Source organism: Kryptolebias marmoratus, linkage group LG17 (assembly GCF_001649575.2).
Source record: "Kryptolebias marmoratus isolate JLee-2015 linkage group LG17, ASM164957v2, whole genome shotgun sequence".
Taxonomy (NCBI): domain Eukaryota; kingdom Metazoa; phylum Chordata; class Actinopteri; order Cyprinodontiformes; family Rivulidae; genus Kryptolebias; species Kryptolebias marmoratus.
The window spans coordinates 5,846,726-5,857,506 of NC_051446.1; positions in this window are offsets into that span (position 1 = coordinate 5,846,726).

A 10,781-nucleotide genomic window follows, 5' to 3' on the forward strand; every position below is an offset into this window, starting at 1 on the left:
AGTAGAGAAAGATGCTATAAGGAGCAGAAACCAACAATCAAAGCACTTTTTGAAATCAGGGCTCAGCAGGAAAGTGTCACTGTGACAGCAATGATCAGGTGCTGTTTTGACAGATCATCCTCCCCTTAATCTGAACCCTTCGGCAACTCCTCACCGACTTGTTGTAATACTTTATTCAAACAGAAATCTGCAGATATGATATAAAAAAGTGGAAAAAATCCTTCATGAAGCTGTTTAGAAACTCACTGCAAAAATGATAACACAGACAAACAAATATGATCCTATCTGAATTAAACACACTGAATAGGTAGTGCATGTAACTTTTGAACTGGTATTCTGGTCTAGTAATTATCAATAGTTAGTACCTTATCATCCATGACATCAGTCATAGACCAAGGAGTATGACGATAACGATGATGGATGCTTTATTGATCCTTTGCAGGAAATTACAGGGTCACAGTAGCAGCAGTTATGTCACACACAGACAACAGCAACAAAAAGATAATAATGCCAAAATTATAATACTAATAATAAAATTTACAACTAAAACATTGATATAAAATACACTAATGCTAAACATATTGTGCATAAAAACACACTGAACCAAAGTGGGGGATACATTTAGTAACATACATTTGTATATGATAATTCATTGCTTATTTTAGAGCTTGAAGTATAATGATTTCAGTTATTTTTCTGTATTTTGTTATGTTCTCACTCTTTTGTTCTGATTGTCTTTGTTATGCGTTTCCCTGTCACCATTCACATGCCCTCAGTTCAGTAGCTCTCCACTCAGCCTGCCACGCCCATCTACACCTGTCTCTAGTTACAAATCAGTCATCTGAGTCCACTTCCTCATTATCCTCTGCCTATAAAATCTGGTCTTTGTCACTCATTAATTGCAGATTCATTCCTGTCTATCTGTTCTTTGTTCCTGGTTGCCCAAGTTGCCGTTTTTGTCCTCGCCACACTTTTGCGCCTTATGTTTGTGCTCAATGTTTTTTGTAGTAAGTTTTTGTAATTTCATTTTGTTGCCACCTCGTCATATCTTTGGTTTCTGTTTTTCTTTCGTTAATAAATTAGTTTTATTTTAGCCTGCCATAAGTCTGGGTTCACCCTGCACAATCGTAACATAATGGCACCTGGCAGGAAAAACTTCCAGTAACATTCAGTCTTGCCAAAACACCTCCATGGTATGAAGTGTGTGCCTCTTTTTTCATAATGGCATTTACTCTCCTATGTGTGGAGTAGGATGCAAAAATCATAGCCCAGGCTAGGCTAAATTTTAGGGGGGGGTTAACTGTTTTTTCAGATCATAAAAGAACTCTTTCTCAAAATTAATATATCAGTGTGTATGACTACTACATTAGCTAATACTGTGCCTGGCAACCTCAGATCATAGCACTGCCCCCACAGGCTTGTGAAATAGGCACTAGGCATGATGAATGCAACACTTCACCTGCCTCTCTTCTTACCCTGATGCACCCATCACTCTGGAACAGGGTAAATCTGGACTCATCAGATCACATGACCTTCTTCCATTGCTCCAGAGTCCAATCTTTATGCTCCCTAGCAAATTGAACCCTTTTTTTCTGGTTAGCCTCACTGATTAGTGGTTTTCTTAAGGCTACACAGCTGTTCAGTCCCAATCCTTTGACTTCCCTTTGCATTGTGTGTGTGGAAATGCTCTTACTTTCACTATTAAATGTAGCCTAGAGTTTTGCTGTTGTTTTTCTTCAATCTGATTTCACCAAATGTTTAAGTGATCGCCGATCATGATCATTCAAGATTTTTTTCAGGCCTCATTTCTTCCTTGAAGATGATGGGTCGGCCACTATCCTTCCAGTTTTTAATAATGCGTTGGACAGTTCTTAACCCAATTTTAGTAGTTTCTGCAATATTCTCAGATGGTTTCTGTGCTTGATACATGCCAATGAGTTGACCCTTTTCAACAAACTGACATATTTTCCACAACCACAGGATGTGTCTTTCAACATGGTTGTTTAAGAAATGAGAAGCAACTCATTGCACCAGTTGGGGTTAAATAACTTGTTTCCAGCTAAAACATAATCACCCATGCAGTAATTATCCAATAGGAGGCTCGTACCTATTTGCTTAGTTAAATCCAGGTGGTGACACTTTTTTGGCCAAACCACTACATGTTTGTTTAGTTTGTCACTGTTTTCTCAACCTAACAATTATTATTATTATTATACAGTTATTTCTGAAATGAATCTGTGTGTACCATATATAGACTACATATATGCTTATGGTGCTGAGGCTGTTGAATTTATTAGTCCACCTGAGGTTATCAGGCTATATTTGAATAAACATGCTGATCAGGTGGACTGATGCATTCAGCAGCCATGGCACCATAAGTGTACACAAAGTCTGTCAATAGTCAGCACACACACATTTGCCTAGCAACACAGATATTGTTTGGTTGAAAAACAGCAACAATGGTGTCAATAAAAAAATAAGAGATTTAATTTTAGCTAATGTAGTGTTCTTTTACACCAGTATATTGTTTTGGGGCCATTTTTTTTTTTAATAAACCTGAGAAACGACAACAAACTGGCACTCGTTTGGTTAGAAATTAGCCTTGCCAACCTTCTGCCTCGTTCTTTATACTTTGTGCTCAGTGACGGATGTCACAGCTGAGAAGGCACAAGCTATTGATAAGCATTTGACAAAACATCACTTCAAAGATGACTGGACTATATCTTTAAGGGCTTTAAATATAAACAAGTTTCTGTAAATAAATTGTTCTTAAACAGTCAAAAAAGATATTTTACATTTAGGGTCACCAGATTGTCAAGGTTTAAAACTTTGTCTTTTTTATTTTATGAAGTGCTCTGTTTGATTTTCCCAGGTTTCATGGTGCATTTATGCAGTTTTGTTGGTTCATTTGAGTTCTTGTAGTTTTGATCACAGCCCTCAGATGTCCTCAGTCTCCCTGTTCTAGCTCCTCTCATTTCACCTGTTTTCTCTTAGGATCAACTCACTTGTTTTCATTTGTTAATCAGGGATAACCTATTTTCTCTGGAGATTAGTCTGCATTTGGACTCTTTTCTACACTTTGGCATAGGATTTTAATAGCCAACAAATTAAATTAAATGTTAAGAATACTATAAGGATTATACAAAACTGGATTACTACTCTTTCACAACACTGTGTCGGGATTTGGGTTTTTGTCTGTTTGTTTTCATGTTTGTTTTGTGTTTTGTTTCTGTTTCTGCGTCTTTGTCTTTCATGTCTGTGTTTTTGTTATCATCCACTCCTCCCCAGTTGTCACTCACTCGGTCTCCTGCCATGCCCACCTCCACCTGCCGGCAATTGTCATCACTCACCTGTGCCCACTTACCTCGTCACCCTCTGTATTTAAAAACCCAATCATCACTTCCACACTCTGCTGGTTCATTGTTGTTTCATGCCTGTCTCGTTGTTCCAGTCTTGCCTCTTTTTTCGCAGCTGTACCATGTCTGGATTTTGTTATATTTAGTTTTGCTGCCTTGTCAGCTTTTTGTTTTTGATTATCTTTTATTTTAATAAAATTTGTTTTTATTTCTAAGCTGGGTTTGGCTCCTTCCCCACCCATTACGACACATTGCAGTTTTTTTTACCAATACTATAAAACAGTTTTTAATTACTTATGTTGTACTTAAACTTATTGTTAAAACTGTTAAAATAAATATTGTAGGTATTTGCAGATATTATTTATTTTTATGGAAATACTAAAGCTATTGTCATTGTTTTGGTAAAGTTCGGCTGAATGAACATAGAGATCTCACACAATCTGTTTGTGCAAGAGCATGTGTTGGGAATTATTCTCACCTACTAGCACTGAGAGTAATTCAGGGCTAACGGATATTTTACATATTGTTTCACTCAATATCTGAAAAATTGACTGAGTTACAGTCATTTATGCATTCTTTAAGTTCACTTAGCTGTAGTGGCTATCTTGTATTAGAGTGATTTCCAAAGTTAATCAGTTGTAGATATACAACAAATAATTATTTTATGAGTGTTATTGGCCTCGCTAGATACTGCACCAGCTATCCGAACAGCTAAACAATCTTGAACGATGAAGAAACTCCGGACAGCGATGACTGGTTAATGAAGTTTACTTCAGTAGTAGTTCAATTTGTGAAACTGTAACATACAGGCATGCAATGTATTACAATCTAGGCTTTACAGAATGATATAAATAAAATAAAGGACCAACATGGCATTGACTTTCAATGAAATGAGGATGTTAGCTAGCGATTAGCAACAAGAAATTAGCATATGAAAACGGACTCATTAGCGTAATAATAACGGGCTATAAACATACAACTTTACACAATATCATCATATCATGCAACATTACAGGTGTCTCAATATTTTAACCAAGTAATACTCACAGACAATGCTTTAACAAACACCAAGAAAGAACCAGGAGGAGTGTGGAGCGGCCGTTCGATTCTGGGCAAAGCACTTCCTGTCCATATTCTTCTTCTACTATTAACTTAAACAATAACTTAAAGTGACCACAAGGTGGCGTATTTAAACTAGTAATAACACTAGCAATATTATACACAATAAACATAACAATGAGACCTTTATTAAAATTTGTCCAGCAGTTCAGGAGGTATTTTAGTAACAGACAGACAAAGAACTACACACAGGCAAAAACATAATTGCCTGCTTTTCACCTATTAGCAGTGGGTAATAAAAATACAATATAGAGTAAGGATAAATTATGTAATTATAAGAAGTAATTTCAATTACTATGTTTAAAGACATGTCCAATTTATTTTATTGACACACACATTGCATGCAAGGTAAAATAAAACCAGGCAATCCAGCACAGGATTTCTTTTAACTGATTTTGAGAAAACTTATTTTCTATTTTTTAACAATTTTATTTCTGATATAATTTCTTTCAAAGTGTGGGCTAAAGCTTCATGCATTTTATTAATTTCTCTGCTGCATCACTGAATAAATAGACTAGTTTTTTTCAACCACTTGTGACTTAGTGCTCTATTAAATTTCCACTGGCAGGTGAATGAATGATTCTAATAAAAAAAATCCTTTGTTGAAAGTTATTTATGTCCATTTAGATCCTCCAGAATAATAACTCCCACATGGAGGAAAATGGTCTTGTTTTGAGAGAACAAACTTCCTTTTAGGATGACTGCACCTATTTTTATCCACCTTTCTGAGGAGAAAAATAGAGAAAAAAAACCTTTCTGCACTAAAGCTGGGAGTATTGTCTAAGGGACAACTGATCTGTATGCTTTGCTGCTGAAGCAAGCCACTTACTCCATCATGGCAGAAATCCCTCCAGTCCAGCCTTGGCTTGTACATTTACAGGCCTGAGTTCAGCCCTCTATCCCACCTGTCAGGACCGAAACCCAAACATGTCCATCTTACTCTGTTTCACAAGAAAAACACAGAGGAAAAAGCAGTAGAGGTGTGCATCTATATTTTTTCCTTTTGCTTTATTGCACTGTAATCACACAGGCGAGTGGGGTAGCATATTATGAATATTTTATGGAAGAGCTAATGCATTGCACTTGGAGGAAGAGTGTCCACTTTGCCCATAAATATTTTGGCACAGGATTCTCCATGGTTCCATGTGGGAAATACTTCACTATCTCTGTGATTTACTCCAGGAAAGATATACTAGAAGTTTGGGGAGAGTTCCTATCAGACAGGTGATGTGAGTGAAACAGTGTTTCAAATTACATCTGAAAAAACTCAAACCTGCATACAAATACCAGGGAATCTCACTGGCTAATTAGTATCACTGGTTGTAATTACTAACAACAAGTTTGGTAACCCTAAAAAGTTCAGTGTTTATTTAAAAAGGTACAAAGAATGCTGAAGGGAATCTCAAATTTGCGTCATTAGAAGGACATACAGTAAGCATTACTTTTTTGACTAAACGTTTAAATCTTTCCACAAGTATTCAGGTGTGAAATATAACTTTAAAATCAGTCAACTGATTACTATTTCTCCTGCATGGCCCTCAGATCAAGTTTCTTGATTAATGAAGTAAAAAGAGAGAGAGACAAAACTACTCTTCAATTAGTGTGTGTATTTCACACAAATCACATTTAATTATTTTTGGCTAATGTGATTAGTTTTGATTGTCAGTTTGGCAAATTTGTAACTTTACTTTCAGCACCTAACACTGTATATCACAATCTATATTTGACAATTATTCTAATCTAAAACATTTCATTTTCCTCTGCTATTGGATATGATGTTGAGGAGGTAACCCTGTGCTTACATTCAAGTAACAGAAAGTTATATCTTACAACAAGTGTAAATGCGCAGCAAACAGCTAAATGCGCTGAAAACACATGAATGATGCAAACTCCAAAACACACAAACCCACACACACAAGAATACAAGAGAAAAATGATGCAAAAGAAAAATGCTTTAATCACAGAAAATAGACATGGAAAAATATACAACCAACGAAATAAATACAGAGGAAAAATGCTGCAAATACCAAAAACCCTCAAATGAAATGTTGCAAACTCACTCTACAAAATGTAAGTATATCAGACCACTAGGGGGACTCAACTCCCAAGTCATTTGGATGTGAAGTTAGTTTTGGGTTGGATATTGGATATTTGTATCCTGCAGATTCAGGTGTCTTCCTGACCCATTGCTGACAATGAGATGTCTATGCAGAGAAAATCATTTCAAAATACGTGTGCGTGTGTAATACTAGATTTGTAATCCGTATAAGCCTCTTTAGGTGTAACTTTGGATAGTTGTATCTGTAGGGCAGATTTTTCTGTGTGTATCAGGCGACTTTTTGTTTCAACCTCACAAATCTGATAATTGCAAATTACAAACCTTCTCCTTACGCCTACAAATCGTTAAACACGTGTGCATGAGTCGCCTGATACACACAGACAAAACTGCATTTATGCACAAATCAAGTTACAAGAGACTCATTTCACGCTTCCGGGCAGCCTCAGATTCGTGCATAAGTGGTGCGTTCCAATGCCGGTGGAAAGCTGGGTCATCTGAGTTTTGTTCGGAGTCTAGTGTTTTATCCTCTTGACGTTTGTCACTGGACTTGTGCTGAAGTGGTCAAAGACATATTTATGTGAGACAAAAAAAAAAATATATATATATCTCAGCACCCCTTAGTTACACCTAACTAAGGGATGTAACTGAGACTGTTTATTCATATATTCATTTATGAGCTGTAGAACTGTAATTACATAGGTAAAAGAAACAACCACTAGGTGGTAGAATTCTCTGGCTGAGAAAAGCATTCAAACTGAAAGGCAGGAAGAAGACATGGCAGGGCATCCCAGTGGTCTACCCTCAGAAGTAAGTGGTTGTTAAAACCTGCACATTTTACTGTTCATATTATTATTTGATTATAATATTTAATCGGTCGGGATAAGGTGACCTGGAAGTTTGGTAAGGAGCGCTAGCAAACATCAAACGTTAGCTTGTTCCCCACCACCATAGACATTAATTACATAGACACCTTGAAGACTGGCGCTGTCTGTTGGAGCTGACGTGTCAGCGCGCCCGCCATCTTGGCTGGGTCCCTCATGCGCCCCCCAGTTTATTTCTTTGTACTGAGGAAGCTGAATGTCCAACTAAAATAATCAGAAATCTGTGAATCTTTACCCGATTTTCACACAGCAGAGATGTAGTTCTGATACAGGATGCTTTCACACATTAAAAATACGTGATATCATGCTAAAATACTTTGTTTTATGCTCTTTAACAAAGACAGACATACGGCATGGCATATTAATAGATGCATATTTCAGTACATTTCGTATTTTAATAAAGAAACAATTTGGATTCTTCATTTCAATTTATTTCACTTTCTCTCTCACACACACACACAATCCTGAGCCTTCTGTATACACCACATCAATAATTTATTTATATTTTTGTGTGCTGTGCATGCACACAAAAACACACACACAGTTTTTGTGTTTTTAAAGGCCTGGAAAAATAATCTTTAAAAACTCCAGGTCATTCTGGGGCCTTACACTGCCCTGCTTTAACTGGAGCTGGACAGCTGAGGTTCACTTTCAGGGAAATACTGAGAAAGGTCCACTGGAAGCTCTCTGCTGCTTTCCTTCAGGTTTCTGTGTTCCTAAGACACATACTATTTAAAAACAACTTGAAAAGGTTTTAGTATCCCTCAGTGTATTGTAATACACAATACATCACTAATTCCTTAACATGCAGAAAAAACTAACAGGTAAAAACAGGTTTAACAAAGTGTGATATTAACTTTAGTTTTACATATGAATCACAGGCATTTCTGTTAACATGTACAGTAAAAAAACACCTCCTCATTTGGAGATGAGATGGGAAGTTGAACACAGATTGTGTCACAGTATCTCTAAGCCAGTCCTGTTAAAGTCCTCCGGTTTAAAAAGTTCCCTACAGATCTGAGACCAATGACTTATATACTATTGACATGATGTGGGGAAAAGGAGGTGAACCCAGAGCGCAGACTCATTTTGGAAAGAAACTAATTTATTAACGGAACAAAATAAAGGCTGACGGGGCAGCAACTAGACTAAATAGCAAAACTCATGAACAGGACTCCAAACCATGAGGGGAGACAAGACAAGGGAAACACACAAGATAACAACCAGGACAGCGAGAAGAATGACAATGAACCAGCGAGGAAGTGGAGAAAGTGACCTGGTTTTAAAGACAGGACAGGGTAATCCGATGAAGTGAACACAGGTGAGATGATGACAAAGCTAGGAACAGGTGTAGCTGGACGTGACAGGCAAATGAGAGAGACTGAGGAAAAGTGAATGATGGCTGAGGCACAGAGACAAGACAAAACATGAAGACAAGAAAAGAAACAATTTGAACACAAGATAAACCCAAACCCTAACAACTATAGACATGACATCATGTTCCTTCAGATGAGCTAAAAACGCTGCCATCTTAAGGAAGTAATTCATTTCACCCTCTCTGTCCAGCAGTACTGTAATTCCTTGCACTGCATTTGCTGCACAAATCGTCGCGGAAAATACCCAGATGTTATAACATTTCATTGATAAGTGGGTTTTTTTCATTAAAAACAAGACTATGAAGAACTAAACAACAAGAATCTGATCACTGAGGAGCTCAAAGCTGGAATCACTAGTAGGTAGGTTAATAAATGGGACATCTTGATGCATATTACATGAAAATTAAGAGGTTTACCTCATTGTATATTATATTACAGATCTACTCAGTATATAAATATGAATAGTAATAATAGTAATAATAATATGAATATGAATTTCTGTATAGCTGTAACCTTGTGATGTTATGTCTCTGTGCAGTGGAACCCCTCTGTCCAAGGCTAATTTCTCCCAAGGGAGATAAATAAAGAGATTTTAACTTTTTTAAATTCTCAAACTCTTAGTTAATAGTTCCTACACTATCAGGCAGAAACATGTTACCAGATTACACTCCTCATCTTAAAAAGAGTCTGTCTATCAGAAGTTGACCGAGGTTTTGCTGTTCAAAGATCAGAAATGTCTGAAAATGGAAAAAGATCAGCTCAAAAATCTTCAGTCCTTAAAAAAAGTAATGTGTTCACTTGATTTCTGTACTTGTTTTTACTCTAAACAGCTTAAACTGTTAAACTTAAACTTATTGTTCACAATTCTTTTAAATCTGTTTTTTATTTATTTTTCTTTTTTCAGTAGACTGTCACCTTCAGTCTGTTTTACTGGGAAAACCTTCAAAATGTGAAGAAAAAAAAAGACAGAGCTAATGAGAGAAAGAGCACCAGTTCTTCCTGTTAGCATTTCGTTGATTGCCAAATAACGTTAGCTACGATGACATAATGTTATAATGTTATAGTAATGTTATAAATGGTCAAATAACCAAAATTTTCGGAGGAGAGATCTGTCCAACATGGCGGCGACGGCAGATGTGCTCCAGGATGTAATGAGGTGTCTACTTTTTTATGTCTGTGCAATATCGATCAATCAGGACCAGATAATCCAGTCAGACCTATCAGCCATGGATACTTAGTATTGTTTCGAGGATCAAACCACTGTTAAACAAGTCCTCAATCAAAATAGTGTGCAGTTCTAGCTCCGCCATAGTAAAATCAAATAATAATATGGACAGTAAAATGTGCAGGTTTTAACATCATCTTTTTTCTGAGGGTAGACCACTGGGATGCCCCACAGACATATATACCTATTGTAGATGTATACATGTATATGTATACAATACGTATTTATGTCTATGGGATGCCCTGCCATGTCTTCTTCTTACCTCTCAGTTTGAATGCTTTTCCCAGCCAGAGAAGAATTCTACCACCTAGTGGTCGTTTCTTGAGGCTTGAGGGTTCTGCACAGTATCTTGGCTGTGCCTAGAACTGCACATTTCTGGACTGAGATGTCTGATGTTGTTCCTGGGATCTGTTTTAGCCACTACTCCGGTTTGGGAGTGACTGCCCCTAGGGCCCCGATGACCACAGGTACCACTGTGGTCTTTACCTTCCAGGCCTTTTCCAGTTCCTCTTGGAGGCCCTGGTATTTCTCCAGTTTCTCGTGCTCCTTTTTCCTGATGTTGCAATCACTCGGTATTGCTACATCCACCACAACTGCTTTCCTCTGTTGTTTATCCACCAGCACAATGTCCAGTTAGTTCGCCATTACCATTTTGTCTGTCTGGATCTGAAAGTCCCACAGGATCTTAGCTCGGTCATTCTCCACTACCTTTGGGGGTGTTCCCTACTTTGATCTCGGGGCTTCCAGTCCATATTCTGCACAGAT